Source organism: Fundulus heteroclitus, chromosome 6, assembly GCF_011125445.2.
Source record: "Fundulus heteroclitus isolate FHET01 chromosome 6, MU-UCD_Fhet_4.1, whole genome shotgun sequence".
NCBI lineage: Eukaryota > Metazoa > Chordata > Actinopteri > Cyprinodontiformes > Fundulidae > Fundulus > Fundulus heteroclitus.
The window spans coordinates 21,269,940-21,285,980 of record NC_046366.1 but is presented as its reverse complement, the minus strand read 5'-3'; the positions used below and the strand labels follow the sequence as shown (position 1 = coordinate 21,285,980).

Genomic DNA, 16,041 nt, shown 5'->3' with positions numbered 1-16,041 from the left:
GACGGCAATTATTAAACTGAAGTTTCACAACAGCTGAGGGAACACCAAGAGCTGCCCTGAAAAGTGTTTGTAGCTGACGGATGATTCGCTTTCTGCTCCTTTTCGACAAGTGTTCCTATCCCTGCTGGGAAGATGTGAGGTGACTCCTTGGAGAAGAATTGCTGCAATTGTGAAATGAGTAGTGTCACACAGAGGGAGTAAGGCTTTGTTTTCAGCATCTCCATGTAGACTGTGGCAGTGATAATAATGAGAAGTGAAGAGTGCTTTTACTGGCACCTTGTTTCTTTGACATAGTTTATCCCCCCATCCCCCATTTTGACGCAGCTCTTATCGGACAGTTGCCAAACCTGATGAAACGCAGAAAGGGAGTGAGAATGTGTTGCAGATAAACTCCCCACATCAGTCAGTAAGTGGAGGCAGGGTGAAAAATGACTCCTGGGGTGGGATGGGGGTTGTTAAGGTTAAGGAAAGACTGAATCATCTCCTGCTTCATAGGGAATTAAACTATTGTCTATCCCAACCAGTTAACCTCCAACTACCATTGTTCACTAATAATGACACTCTGTGAATTAATTTGACCACAGGCCACACATGAATCTGAGAAACCTCCATAAAAAAAATTGCTCACGTTTCCTTGCATCAATATTACAATTATTGTTCTCAGCATTCTATACTCAAACCTAGAAAAAAAGTAATACTGACCTCAATAGAGCCAAATTTGGAACATTTGTTAAGAAATGCACAGTGCTTTCTTGCAGTGTAAAAAACAAACAAACTCCCTTAGTGAGAGAAATGTAATTGTGCTCCAAAGGATCATACTTAAACTGTCTTTGATTACAGCCTCTGATGCACCCCATTCATCCCGAATCCTGCACATTACAAGCTTTGTCAGAATACATTTTGTCAAATCCAAGTAAATACACAAAGCAGCTTTGCTGAGAGAGAGCTGCTAATGAACCCCTTGGTGTTGTGACAAAAAAGTATTTTCTTGCAATATCCAATCTTCTGTTTCGGTCCATTTAGTTTACTATGCAATTTTCTGCACTTTTAAATATATTCATCTACACGTTGATGTAACTGAAATATACTGACCCTGTTATCAGCCCCAATCGTGGTGTAATCCGCAATGAAAATCTCTCTTTTTATTTATTTTTTTCTTGTCTGAAAGAGGACAAAGTCAGTGAGAGCCTTTACTCAGAAATGGTGACACCTTGGAACAGTGATGAAGCATCCTAAAAAAAACTGACCCACCAAAATGACTTCAATAGTTCACAAACGACTCATCCAGGAGGTCACAAGAGATCCCAGAATAACACCTCAGCACTTAAGGCCTCTCCTTCCTCAGTTAAGGTCAATATTCAAGATTCACCGATGAGACAGAAGCTGTATTTCCATCCAATTCTCATTGAAATTTTGAGCAAAATTTTTAAATGTCTCAAAAAACAAAAACGCGAATCAGAAGTGTTTCCATCTAATGGTTAGTTGCGGATTAACCAAAGCGTAATATCGTCCTACTTTTACATTACGCATGACTGTAATAAACAGGAAGTAGAGGTTGGTAACTAGAACAGACCACAGATCAGTAAAGGAGTTAGGTTTAATGAATGTGTTGCTGATTTTTTCGCGCTAAGCACATTTATTGTTTCCATCTCCTTTATAGGGCATTTTCTCTTCAATCAAAAACCACATGAAGCAAGCGTAAAATATTTTTGCGAAATTTAGTAATTAAAATTTAGCCATTTCCGTCACCCTTTTCTAATCCAATACATCAAAATGCACATAAATAAAATAAAAAAAAACATTGATGGAAACACAACTAGAGACTGGGCAAAAATGGCATCTAGGGAAGGGTTACGTCTCCTGTTATGTACATCTGGCATAAGAATAACAGCTTTTCTGGAAAAAGAACCCCATACTAAGAGTGCCAGATGATTATGGCACTGTAATGGTCTGAGGCTGTTTTGCTGCTTCAGGCTTAGAAAACCTCTTTTAAGTGAAATAGAGCAGGATTCATTGTCCTAACACAAATTCTTAAAGGACAGACTTTACAGGAGGACTATGACCCAAAACCCACACCATCGAGTCCACCTCTGAATGACTCAAAGTGATCAACAAAATGAAGATTTTGGAGTGGCTTAGTCAAAGTCTGGACTCTAAATTGAAACGGAAACACTGCAGCATGACCCTAAATTGGCTTTTCATGCAAAAGAAAGAAAGTGGGATAAAAATCCCTCCACAGTGACGTAAAAGACTGCTTATAATTTATCACTGTTGGACAAACAGTTATCAGGTTTAGATTAGAGATGTATCGATCCGATACCCGTATCGGATACCGGCTCCGAAATTGATTAATTAGCTAGATTGTTTACCGGACAACCCAGTCACTTCTTTTTTATTCATTTATGATACAAAACAATACAGTTACAGAGATCTAGTCACTTCAGTTCTATGCTTGCATCACTGGTTATGCCGTCACACAGAGCACGCACAACAGCTATAGTGACGAGCAAACACAGAGCAACGCGGAGCAAGCGCCGAGCCAGGTCTGCTATTTGGAAGCTTTTCAAACTTGATACGCCAACAAGTCTGACTGCAACTTGCAATACATGCAACGCGAAAGTTGCGAGGGGTGGTGATCAAGTTGGTAAATTGAAACATGGCAAGTTTCATCTGTAGTATCGGATATCAGCTCAGTATTAGCTCAGTATCGGGTATCGGCCGATACACTCAGCCCAAGTATCAGTATCAGATTGGATCGGAAAAAAACTGGATCAGTGTCTCTTTAGTTTAGAGGGATATTATGTTCTCACATGGCATATTTTTGTATTCATTGATGCTATCTTTGCCTGATATTTAAATCTGTTTCACGATCTCAAACATCTAAGCGAGATAGAAAGCAAAACACCTGTACGGAGGGGGAAAATTAATGAGAAGAAAATGAAGTCTTCCTGATTCTTTCTGCATGTTGCATCGGATTTTCCGACACACAGTAAAACAAACGGTTTGACATCCTTTTCCGTAAATGATCCGTTTTCCAGTGTTTCCGAAAACTCAGTCTAAACCAGGTCAGTTCCAGACTCCCAACTGTTTGTTTTGGCGAGATAAAAATAATGAGAAGAAAGCCGAACTCTGTCCGGTGCCAAGTTGCGGACCAATCAAGTTCAACTGCGCGAGCCAAATAATTTGATGAGCAGTCTCGGAGAAAATGACTGTGGGGCAACAAAAAGAGCATTGTCCGTGTTGTTGGAGAAAAAACTTCAAAACAAGGGGCGAAACACAATGCTCTGACCCCTGAGGTCAAACACACAAAGGAAGGAGGCTTTAAAACTGGTCCTGTTTGTCACATGGCTGAAATTCCACCATAAAAAGATATGAAGAAGAGTTGCTGTCATCTAAAGAAGATGAACCCATTTATAAATTTAAAGCCACGCTGCAGCTCAGCTGTGAACACACACTATGCCAGATGAAGGTCCAGATGAAGGTCCACATACAGAGCGAGGATCCATATTTCTAATTAGATTGAGCCAGCTGCTGCGTTTGAATCTAATGATAGATGCTAATTTCTGCAGCCTCTAAAGCCTCTTTATCTGCAAACTCTCTGTGATTTTTTTCTTTTTTTTTTGGGGATGGGGGGGTAGTAAAAGATGCATTATTGTTTGCTCAATTAAAAAGGTTAAAAGGATTTTTCCTATTGCACAACAGGTGACACGATGCAATACTTTGCTGCCTCGTAAAAATGATCTTGGACATTTTGTCAATGATCCTCACACACGCAGGAGAACGTCACTGGGATGTGCAGCCAACCACACCAGCTATTGTGATTGGTGCCTGAGCTAACAGCAACTTATGTGCATTTAAATGACCTTGGTCGGATTGCCCCTCGCAGCATTTCTCTGTTGATGAATGTCCGGTTATGGAGCTGCTCAGAGTCATTGGATGTTTATTCAATGATTAGCTAGGGGTGTGGAGACCATCAAATATCCACAAGCCATAAAACGGGATGTGAGAGGGGCCACGTGCGTGGATAGGGAGAGACAGCATTCTTGTGACGGAGCCAAGCGGGAAATCTCCACGATGGCCCCGTGTTGTATAACGGAGCTTTTCAGTTATACAAGATGAGAGGATTTAAAGTGTTTGTCTATCTAATGACCTGGTCCAGTAAGTGAGTTGGCAAAGTTATTTAAATCACACCCTTCAAGGCATAAAACAGCGCAGGATGAAGAAATGTTCCAACTCTATATTCAAATATGTTTTTTTTTTTTAAATATAAAAGTAGCGTTAATTAAATATAGGTGATTTAAAAAGGAGGTAAGTTTTTAGAACACAGTTCACAATTTTCAAGGTCCTTTAAGGGTCCTGGGGCTACACCTGAAAATCCTCCATCACTCTGAGTGTTGAGCCTTGTCCAGTGCTTTTCCAGGATCTAAAACATGAAAAGCAATACAAAAATAAATAAAAATACATTTCATGCACTTTTGCCCCTAATTCAGTCCCAGTTTGCTGTGAAATTCTCCTGTAATTTAATGGGCCTTCCTTTTCATCTTGCGGTAAGAAGTTTCTGAAACTGTGGTAGGAATATAATTGCTTGTACTTGAGTTGTAATCAGTGTATGCAGAAGAAATTTGGGTTATGTATTATTTGCAAAGCAAATCTGAACAAATTAACTGCAATAATGAGATAACAACCATCGACAGCTGCAAAGATTAGTTGATAAACCAAATCTAGCTTGGCTTCATCAGAAACGTCTCACATCTGAGGTTTTAATCAAGAATCTTTTATTGTCACCATATTTTACCACGGTGAAATTACCTCTGAGGCAGATACACATATAACATGACACACGTACACATCAGTCTTAGTATTTACAGTCCCCCCCCCCCCCACACACACACATACATACATTAGAGCATGCAAGTTCATGTCAGAGTCCGAGGGCTTTGCGAATGATGTGAACCATGTTACATGGAACAGTCCGTCCTTCATGAACCTCAAGTAATGAGTTTTGTGCAGTGATCTTAAAGCTTCATTTACAGAAATGTGCAATTTGATATTCCTGAGAATAAGAGTGTGCAAACAGGCAATAACAGTGGTGTGATTGTAACATGGTGGACCACAAACCTCCCATCAGGGGGCGATAGCCCTCACAGCTCTTGGATAGAAGCTGTTTCTGATTTCATTACTTCTGGATTTGATGCTTCTGAAGCGTTTACCTGATGGGAGAGGGGCACACAGCGCATTGCCTGGGTGGGTGGGATCTGTTGAGATGCGTCTGGCCCTTCTCTGGACTCCTGCTGCATAAACTGAGTCCAAATCCTGTAGACGGCATCCCACAATCCCCTGCGCTGTTCTCACCACCTGTGCTAGGTCCTTCCTCTCCTGCACTGTGCAGCTCCCATACGATGCTGTGATGCTGAAAGTTAGGAGGTATGCCAAGGTTAGGAGATGGGAATGGCATCTGCAACTTTTGTCCTGGTTTTGCTTCTTGATATGCTCAGTGAAAAAGTTATCACCCATTCAACAAGCTGCTGGCAGCACCAGCTAGCAGTGACGTATTTTTGTCATGGGATCTTTGCTGGAGGATTATCTTAAGTGAGAAATAATTACTCTAACTGCATAAGTTATTTATTCATTAAGCAATCGCTTTCTGCTTTTTTAGGTTATTGATGGTGAGAAACGACCCACTTTCCCATCATAGTTCCACTTTCCACAGATGTCTCCGTTATTTTTCCAACTTTAAAATTCTGAGAAACAAAAACATGAAAAGAAAACCTTCCATCAATCAAGCAGAGTCAATAAAAAAAACAACAACAGAAAAACCGAGAAAATCTTAAGCCCATTGAACTACTGTTGTACAATGTGTGTCTGTGCTACAAGTACATAGTATGGAGAACTTTGTTTTAAAAAAAAAGCACTCAAGTAATTTCATAAAATTAGTGTTTCTCAAACTTAAATTTGGAAACTATTTTATTGAGCCACTGGAGGTAAGATAAAAAAAAAGAAATTGTTCAACATTCAGAGGCAAATTAAAGATGACATGTTGCAAAACTGCCGACAACCGATTCACATGCAAGTAAAAGTAGCTATTGGACAAAATACTTTCAACAACTTTCTTGGGAAAGATAAAAATAGGCAACAATACAGCAACAAGAGATGCTTGTCTAAAAATGGCATTTCATAAGGCAGATCTGTAAAAAGAAGAATTTACATTCATGGACCTGAATAATTCATGGCATCAGTTTGGGAATATGTAGCCAGCTCACACGTACAGACTGTGAGGGAAAATCTTGCACCATCATTTTTAAATGGCAGCACCTAAAAAAACATTAGAACATGTGAGAATTTCAGATGCACTGACTGACCCAAATACACAATCGTTTAATTTCATTCTTGTCTTACGTCACTGAGACATTAATTTCATTAAACTGGTTTTCTTGCTCTGATAATTAACTGAAACTTGCAAACAACAGCAGAGCTGGGGAGAAAGCATCAGGGTGAACAATGGAAGAATCCAACCATGGAGAAACATAAACCAGGAACTTAAATGCACTGGGAAATCATCAACAAGTAGAAAATCAGGTGAGTGACCATCAACCAGCCGGCTGGGGGGGAAAGAATAAGGCTGGGAACTGAGGAAGGCTCGAAACAGAAATAAACTAGACACGAAAGAGAAACAGAGAATTGGGACATCTTGTCCAACATTAATTCTGGGGCCTTTAATAAAAGTGCAACATGTTACTTTTTATTATGGATTTACTAGCAGCATTTGTGACTGATGGCTGAACTGCTTGCACAACATTGAAACGCGTGCACACAGAGGCACACATGCTGAATAATTATGTAATGCTGCAGGGAGGGACAGCGTTTAATCCTGACCACCGCATTCACACGGACACAGGGCTGCCTGAACGAACCTAGCAGACCCTCGTTAACAAGGACTGAGACGGGAATAACAATAGTGATAGTTTAAATAAAAATCCAGATGCATAAACAAAGTGAAAAGTTCCTTGAAGGTGGACCAAGCTGTCAGTTTTGGTCATATTACTTGATAAACCCTCTGAGTTTTAACTAAAGAAACATAGAAGTTCACCTGAAATGAAGTTTTGCAAAAACTTCAGAATTTTGAAACTTTTTTTTTTTTTTTTTTTATCAAACTGCAGTAATATTTCCACAAGGCTACAAATGTTCTGATTTCTCTCACAGCCTGTTAGCCGTGGTGGAGCCGAGCCTGACATCCCTAAATTAGGTCAGTCACAGCTTCTGAAATGCTCACTATCAGCTGAAATGAAGTGGCAAACTCATCGTTCAGTCACCGCAAACGGCACAAATCAACAATGTAAAATAAACACCTGCTTTACATTTTAGTTTTTTTTTCAAGATTATGCAAGATTTGAGAAAATGACAAAGTGTGATTTTCCTTTAAATTTAGGTTTAACTGTCAAAACAAACTTGTACAAGTTAAATTAAAGTAAAACAATATGTAGACATTTCAGGCCCGAAGCAAGTAGCTTCAAAGCTAATATTTAAATTCAATGCTTGACCAAATATCTTGATGTGTTACAACTTCTTAATTAAACAGGTGAGAGTAGTTTTAAACCACAGATTGCTCATTAGGACCCAACCTGTTTGCTAACTAAACACTTAGCAGTGTATATTGTGGGTGTTGAGCAGAAATACTAATTATCAGCTAAAGACTGCTCTTGCTTGTGTACAGTAGATTCTCTGCAGCTGCCCCAAGCCAATGTACAAGTATGCAGCATGTACATTACATTAAGAACAGAAAGTTCAATCTATTTTATTGGGATTATGTTGAGGACAAACACAGTGAAGTAGCACTAAGTTGCCTAATGAGCACTGGAATGTGTTGCTGTCGTGGGCTGCGGATGGATATGATATTACCGTTCTTCATGCGGGATGAAGAATGACTCCAGGCATTTTTTACTGAAGACAGTCAGCACACTACAGTCGACTGGACACTTAAAGTCTTTTGTATGCTCCTGCACTGGTAGCAGAGCAGCTTCTCTCAACTTTTACAGTTTTCTGGACGTTTGTTCCAGATAAGTGGAGCATAGGCACTAAATGCTGCTTCTCCATGTTTTGGTTCTGGTTCTGGGTATGCGGAGTAGGCTGGGTACTACTTTGTGTTGATCTATCACATGAAATCTCAGTATTCTCCAATAAGCTTTGTGGTTGTACCATGACAAAATGAGAAACAAATTCAAGTGGTGTTATTATCAGTTCTGCAAGGCTGTGACATTTGCACACTATTTGTGCATCAAACAGACAAAACACTATCTAGAGGGAAACAAATTTATTGCTACAAAGTTGTCCATATTTCTCAGACCAGCTCCTTTGACCGCGCTACATCCAAAACATTTCCTAGAAGTGGTTCAGTTTGTTTTCCCTGGATTGCACTGCAGCAGAGCAGAGCTGGGCTTTTGTTATTTTTCACAGAAGAGCTCATCTTCACCGGCCAGCAGGTAATTACACAGACGTCCTGCTAACGCGCCGCGGCTCATTCCTGTACACCAGAAAAACCAAACAAGAGGACAGGCACCACCACTATGTTCAACACAAATAACCCACACGCTCTCATTTTCAGCACCACAACACAAACCAACAAAAGGCTCCTCGGCACTCACTGGGCCGGAGGATCGAGATGGGTTGACGCCACATCCTGTTGGTCGATCTGTAAACATATCAGAGGAAAACATTACCGGCTCTTTCTGCCTGTGCATCAGTCAGATCATACCAAGCCAATCTATTGTTGGAGGCGTCCGTGAAATGGAGGAACCATCTGCTAAATTAATGACAGGGGAAATGAAGGAATGTTTTGATTGACTCGCCCCAGCGAGGCGTCACACCCCTGCAAAGGGCCCAGTGGTTATAGGCACGTACCTGCCAACATATCGCCCTTTTATCGGCGACAGTCGACACACAAACATCGATAAATGCTGCGGCTGAGGCAGGGCTCCATGTCAGAATCTTCACATGGGCTCAATTTAGCTGCAACAAGCAAGAAAAACTTGTCAGCTGGTCTTTTTTAAAAATGAAGTCAGCCATGATTTGGATGTTTTCCTGCATTTTTACAAAATAACAGACAGATTAAACAGCAGTTTCGTAAAAAGCCTGCAGTGATCACTGCTTTACTCATCATTTCCTCGGAACCAGAGATGCTGCACAAATCCCCCGAACAGACTTTTTGTCCGCCTGATTCACCATGTAGGTTACTGCCGAGGTCAGCACATGCTTTCTCCCCAAGAAGTCTTTGATAAAATAAATCTTTCCCCTGCTGCACACAACCTACAGACCTCAATAATTCACATTTAGCAGTTAATCACCAGCCGTCACGTCAGCAAGTAAGGCAGTCTTAAAGGCTGGAGCCCCGCCGCCCCGCATAACCAGATTAGACTGACGGCCTTTTCTCCAAATTCCACCGAGTGCTAGAGCTAAATGTAATTTATCCAAAGACGCATGAGTCAGAAAAATTGGATTCACTCGTAGCTCGTTAACACCAAGCAAATGTGTTGTTTCTGGCCTGAGACTATGCACAAAGACCCTGCCAGCGACTGCATCCACCGTCTGAGCTATCCACGGCGCTGAAAGCTCCGAGGACGCTGGCCCTGCCAGTCGTCAGCAGGTTCAAGTCTACGCCTGGATTCAAGAGAGCCTCACTAGCATGAGCTGCACTGAGCCTGGGTGGTAAAGACAGAACCAAAGGCCAACAACATTTTTTTTTTTTTTTTAAATCCCTTACAGTCCTGCTGCGAAATATTAATACCCATTAAACCTCCCACATTTTTGCCAAGTTACAGCCACAGACTAGAACGTATTTCACTGAGATTGTATGTGATGGGCCAGCATGAAGTCGCAAATGCTTTGAAGTGAAAGGAAAGGATACATGTTTGGATTAAGATCTTTAAAATTAACTATCTGTCTGGTATTTTACGCATCTGTATTAACAGCCCCCTGTCGTTTCGGTGTATGTCTCCACCAGCTTTATTCATCTACAGACTGCAATCTTTATAGGGAATCCATGCTCTGTCAGACTGCATGGACAACATGGTTGGCCATAAAGGCGAAGGCCCAGCCTAGCCTCTTGTCCAAACAGTTATTCTCCAAGTATTTGCCGTTTTTAGCTCCATCCGTCTGGCCAACACCTCTGACCAGAGCACCTTCTTCCACGTGGTTTCTGTGACCCCCTGAGGCAGCAAACTGAAAACAAGACTTAAAAAAAAAAAAAGACTTTCATCATGAGTTTTCTTTTTATCTCTCTACGGTGATGGCCATATTTGTCAAGTACAGACGATTGGACAGATGTTTCCCGTCTGGGCTATATATTGTGGTTGGGCCATGTGGACTTAACGTTTTATCAGGACAATTTCTGGCACTCATTGTAATAATAATAAAAGTGCAAACAATCAAGGTCCAGCAAACACAAATACGGCCCTAAAGGTAAAACTCACATGTCATCAAAATGACACAATGAGCACATTAAATCACATTTTCAAATACATTGATCTAAATGACGATCTTATGAAATCAAAATTTAAAAAGAATGAATTAAAAAACACAATTGAGACTGACAAAGTAACAATATCGATCCTATTCTCGAGGGTTTGCAGACGTCATCAGTTAGCATTTAAAGTTGTCACAATGACTTTTTCCCACTGTAATTGCAATGCCGCTTTGTTAAATTTAGGATTAATGCTCTCCTTTGCTTGCCTGTCAGACTAGGTAGATGGCCATGTCTTTACAGGTTTGCAGTTGGGCCATTTCTAGATAATGGACAGAGCAGTGCTCTGGGAGAGGTCCTGATCTTGAGATATTTTTTGTCATAGACTGACCCTGCTTTGAGCTTCCATTTAGCCATCTCCCTGACTTTCTATGATGCGTTTCTCGGTCTGGATTATATTTCTTCACTAACACGAACCCGGTAGGCCAGCGGTCTCCAACTCCATCCTCGAGGCCCGGTGTCCTACAGCTATCAGATGCGTGTCTCCTTCAACCCGCCTGGATCAAACATTAGCTGATTAGCGGAGCGCTGCAGAGCTTGACTGCACGCCAGGCAAGTAGTTTGGCCGTTTTATTCAGGCGTGTAGGACAAGAGACACATCTAAACGCTGGATTTGACCATGAGATCACTTAGGCCTTCAAAGAAGCTGCATTTACACTTAAATGGCTATACTCTAATTAGATAGAAAATCTACTTCTGAAGATGATGGATTTTATTAAGATATAGCAGAGTTAATAGAACAGAAACAATGCATTCTGTAAAAAAAAAATGAAAAATATTTAATTTCATTATCTCTCCTCCTCTCAGGTTTTTCTATCACACAATGCGTTGGTCTAACACAGGCTGGTCATACAGTCTCTCAGTGTGGAAAACGTTTAAGAATTATGGGTACTGGTCGAGGCGCTGTGGCTGAAGCTGAAACTATGTCTTTCCCATGTTGCCGATAAGCCATTAAATATCTTATTAAAGCAGTGAGCCAGAAAATTTACGTCCCCAAATCTTCGCATCTTGATTTTGCACGAAGTCGCTCGGACAATGTCAGACCAGCAGACCTCATGTGGCATTTGCGTGATATCGAAGTACGCCGAGGCAAAGGATTTGGGAGCCCCTGCAACTCGATGGGGGGCGCTGCATGTAACACTGACCTGCCCTCATCATCCCAATTAGAAAAACCTTACCTGATCAGGAGGAGCTGAGAAATCTGCATTTCAGAACCTTCAAATGACCTTTACGGCTCCTCTATTCGGTACTTTTCCATTTTAGCTTGAGGCAGAGATGCTTTTTATTCACAGCTTGTGTAAAAGCAAACTAAACATTTCTTGTTAACCTTAAGAAAACGAAAAAAAAGAATTTCATATACAATTTATATTATATTGATGTTCTTTGGAGACAATAGTAAAAAAAAAAATCTATGCATAAAAAAGCTAAAACCTTGACTCCACTAATCAGTAAGAGACTGTAGTACAACTGTGAATCAGTTGGCAACAAGTTTAAATAAGTCTAACTGAGGCAGTGAGCAGCTTCGCCTTCCTTAAACAAGCATCTCACTTCAGGAGACAAAGCCAGGATTCAGTGGGCTTGAATTGTGAAAGAGGTGTTCAGAGACCACGAGACGCTGCTTTCACACATCGATTGTCCACAATAGTCCAGAGCTTAATCTGACTGAGAATGTGTAGGATGCGTTGAAGAACATCTCATAGTCTGATTCTCCTTTTGTCAGAACAGTATGCCCCTCTGTGTGCAACACGCGGGACTTTTCAGAGAAGCCAGCAGAAGTTTAATCACTTTTGCAAGACAGAAAAACTTGCAATCATAATTTGTTTCTTTCACTAATGGTAACTTTATATTTTTTTCTGTCACAGGACCAGCGAATTCTAAATAAGATTAAGCATTTTTAATAATCCTTGAATGCAAATGTGCATCTTTACCATCCTGCGTCACGCTTCAGGTCATGTTGAATGTTTTTTCCTGTCCTTACAGCTCACTTATTCTATTTTTAAGCATGTGTCACGCTGAGCTGGCTGCATTGAAGTTAACATCAGTCATGCTAACTTCAATGCTGTGAAGGAAATTTGACCTTTTGGAATGCCCGCCAAGGAAGCCAGACTCTTGTCCTGCTTCTCTGTGCAAAAGAACCGGCGGGTTAAAGGGTCACGTGGTTCTTTCTGCAGAAAGAAGGAGAAACCTTTCAAAGCATCACCTTTGCCTCCGCTGACGCTGCTTCATACCCCGCTTCGTGTTCCTGTGAAATGTTCCGTTTCACAGGAACATTTTGCTCTGAATCCCCGCTGCCTTTTTTTGTTTTTATTTTCAGACAAACTCACCAGCATTTTTTAAATGTGCCTAAAAAGAATTTTGATTAGCATCAAATTTAGTGGGTTTAGATTAGCTTGGATTATTGACTGACTCCCCACTCTGGATGTCACAGCTTATGGGGTGCCACAAAATGGAAAATAGGGTCCCCTCTGTTATGCAGTCTCCCCTAATTCCTGCTGAAAATAATTTGGTTACCATGTTCCCTGTGAATCGTACACAGCTAGCTTGACTTTTACCTTCCAATAAAAAGACCCTGTCTTTTCCCCAGGCTATGAAACTTGTCAAAGCAAGCTTCTCTTCCACAAAGATGGCCTTATGAGGAGTATTTTGGACTAAGGGTGTTTTTTTTTTTTTTTTTTTTTTTTTCTGGTACATTGTTGCAGTTGTGGTGCTAAAATGGGGGTGGGGGCGGGCATGCAGAAGGTCAGAGATTACAACAAAAAATAACATCTAAGCATGGATCTGTCCTTGGTCACTTGCATGCTGCTGGATTTCTATCCCTGGTCAATTTGGTCCAGGTTCCTTTATCCACTTTTTTTTTCCTCCAGTGAAGGCCTCGTGAAATTATTACTATTTTTATTTCAAATAAATGGAATAACTGTCTTTTACTGTGCCATTCTCTATTGTTTTTTGTTGTTGTTGTTGTTGTAATCTTACTCTCCATTTGCATCATGTCAATGACTTTCGGCTGTGCATTTTAGCTGCCAGGGGTGTAACTTCGATTGACAGGCATGAGGAATTAATCTGATTGGATGAGGATTGACAGAGAAAGCACTGATTAGCCGTGGCCACAGAGAGCTGCGACCTCTTAGGAGAATATTTAAGCAACCAATTAGAGACCAGCATGATGTCACATGGAAGCCAAAAGGTTAGACACTGGGACTCCATCCGAATACGTCTTTGGCGTAAGGACTCTTCAGCCAAAGCGGAAGTGCTTCAGCGGTGGCCATGATAAGAGCTGTCTGAATAGTGCAGTCAGTAAGGAGGGAGGTAGGAAAAGGAGCCTGTATGCTTCCTCTCGCAGCTACTTTAGCATAGGAACCTTGCAATGTTAGTTACTGGCACTAAGCAGCTATAAGGAATCCCACAATTCTTTGTGTGACATGACGTATCAGCACAGCCCGCCTCATGGAATTTAACTAAAAAGTCCAGAGAGCAGAGAGCGGGCACTGTGTGGTTCAATTTCAGAAGTCCGAAGCTCCTTTCTTACCCACGATAGAGTTCTTACTGTTGACCCCAGGAAAGGTCAAGGAACAGCAGGTAGGAGCTATTATTAGATGTATCAGATGGAGCCATGCACACTTATTTGTGTGCTGCTCCTGGGCATCCCAAAAATACCCATAATGCAACAGCAATGCTGAAAAATCAAAGTCAGGCACATTTTATGAGAGAACATATGTAATGACACTTTTTTTTATTTTGCAATATAGGTCTAATGTGTCAACAGTATTTTCCTGGTATTCTGATGGGTGTGGCTCCTGAGCAGAAGCAGCCACTGCAATTGTAATTGTTTATATCAGTGTTTTAAATCAAACCTGTCTTTAAATGAATGGAAATGCAGCAGATTCAATATGGGAGTGAGGCTGAGTTTGGGGCCATGTGATAGTAAAGGGCAGCAGGGGCAGCAGAGACATGAATAAAATCTGGGGCTGATTGTTTTATTGGCACTCTGGGCCGCCAGCAAGGACACCGCCAGTATCCTATTTGCAATCAGTTGTTTTCTGGCAAGGAAAGCATAAAAAGAGCCATTTTGTCGGTCGCCACTTTGAAACAACAATGGATCTGGTCTTTGCTGACACATTTATGGCAGGTTAATAGGAATGTGACTGTTAAAGGAGAAACTTGTACTCCAGTTTAACAGAGTTGAAATTCGATACGGTTCAGTCCATGGTGTAAAAAAAGCTCATTTATTTCTGCCTCGCTTGAGAAAAAACTTTACATCATTTTTGGTGACATTAGAGCACCATTTTTTTATTTGTTTTAACTAAAGTTTTAAAAGACATGAGGCAGTTTGAAAATATTTCATACTCATCCATACAGTGAACAATGACAAAACTTTTTTCTAGCGTATTGCTGCATGAACCTTTCCCAGCTAATTGATTGGTCAGAAGGGTGGCTTTCATCTGACTCGGCGAGAACCGCTCTCCGGTTAAGGGAAGAATTTCAGAGCTTATTAAAACCGACTTTGATCTTTTGCCAGTAGGAGCATCACCATAGCCTCACCCTGCACTCATCCATAATGTTCATTCCATGCCAATTTCACATGATAAAAATACGACTTGCCTCTAAATCCAGTCTTGGCAACACTCAAATATATAAACGTGGGGGTGTTGTGATAGTTACAAATAGATTTTGTAACTAATGGAACATTTTAAGCAATTAAACAATGGAGACAAATGCCAACTGAATAATCAAAGTGACCGCTTATCTGTTGATTCATTTGAAATGGTACTTACAGCTTTAAGTGATCGGATGAAACAGATGAAAACATGTTTGAATGTTATGATGAATCACCTGGCTGTGACACCGTATGCTGGTGTTCATTATATCCATTTGCAGCTGGTAATCCAGAGTCCAGGGCAGGAATCTGTGCAATACGAGGCCAGAGATCTCAACGTTGCTTTCGGCTGTTCTGTTCAGAATGAGCCAAGCTACTGACCGTGTGGTGTGTGTGTGGTTTTCCTTAAATAAGGCTCCTGATCACATATTATCTAGCTATCACTTATTTCCCATCACATTTTTCGCAGAACTGTTCATGGTCTGCTGCCACCCAGGATGACATCAGCCACTCTTGTGGGAGACAGCGCCTGCAACACAGTCAGAGATTATTCAACAAATAACTGCTGAAGATGTTTGTTTTTACCACAAAGGTGGATGTGATTCATAGTGGTCATTAAATCTCAAACAAAAACGTTAGAAAATGTAGTTTCCCCCCCATAACGAACAGTAAAAAGGAGAGAGGAGGAGCTGAAGGGATCCCGGCTCTTTGAAAAGGGCGCTTGAAATTCTCAGAAACCTGCCATTTCCTTGAACACAGTCAAAAGCTTGAAGGCCCTGTTGCATTATTACTGTGAATTCCTAGAAAGCTGGCTCCTGGAACGTGTACTGCAGGAAGTGACGTCGTTGGGAATTGCACGGCATGCCTGCAATAAAAAAAAAAAAAAACCTTGGAGCTTTCTTCCCACCTTTCCCTTTTATTTGTTTATGTGTTG

At 41.0% G+C, this 16,041-nt stretch overlaps 1 long non-coding RNA gene across 1 annotated transcript; it reads right to left on the bottom strand.

Moving 5' to 3' along the window:
• Nucleotides 1-8,667: 8,667 nt before the first annotated feature.
• On the bottom strand, nucleotides 8,668-15,465 carry LOC110367186. Its single transcript, XR_002427290.2, has 4 exons — nucleotides 15,286-15,465; nucleotides 11,692-11,805; nucleotides 8,896-9,035; nucleotides 8,668-8,686 (listed from the first exon to the last, which is right to left on the bottom strand). It is a non-coding gene; the product is annotated as an uncharacterized LOC110367186 (long non-coding RNA).
• Between the last annotated feature and the right edge of the window lie 576 nt (nucleotides 15,466-16,041).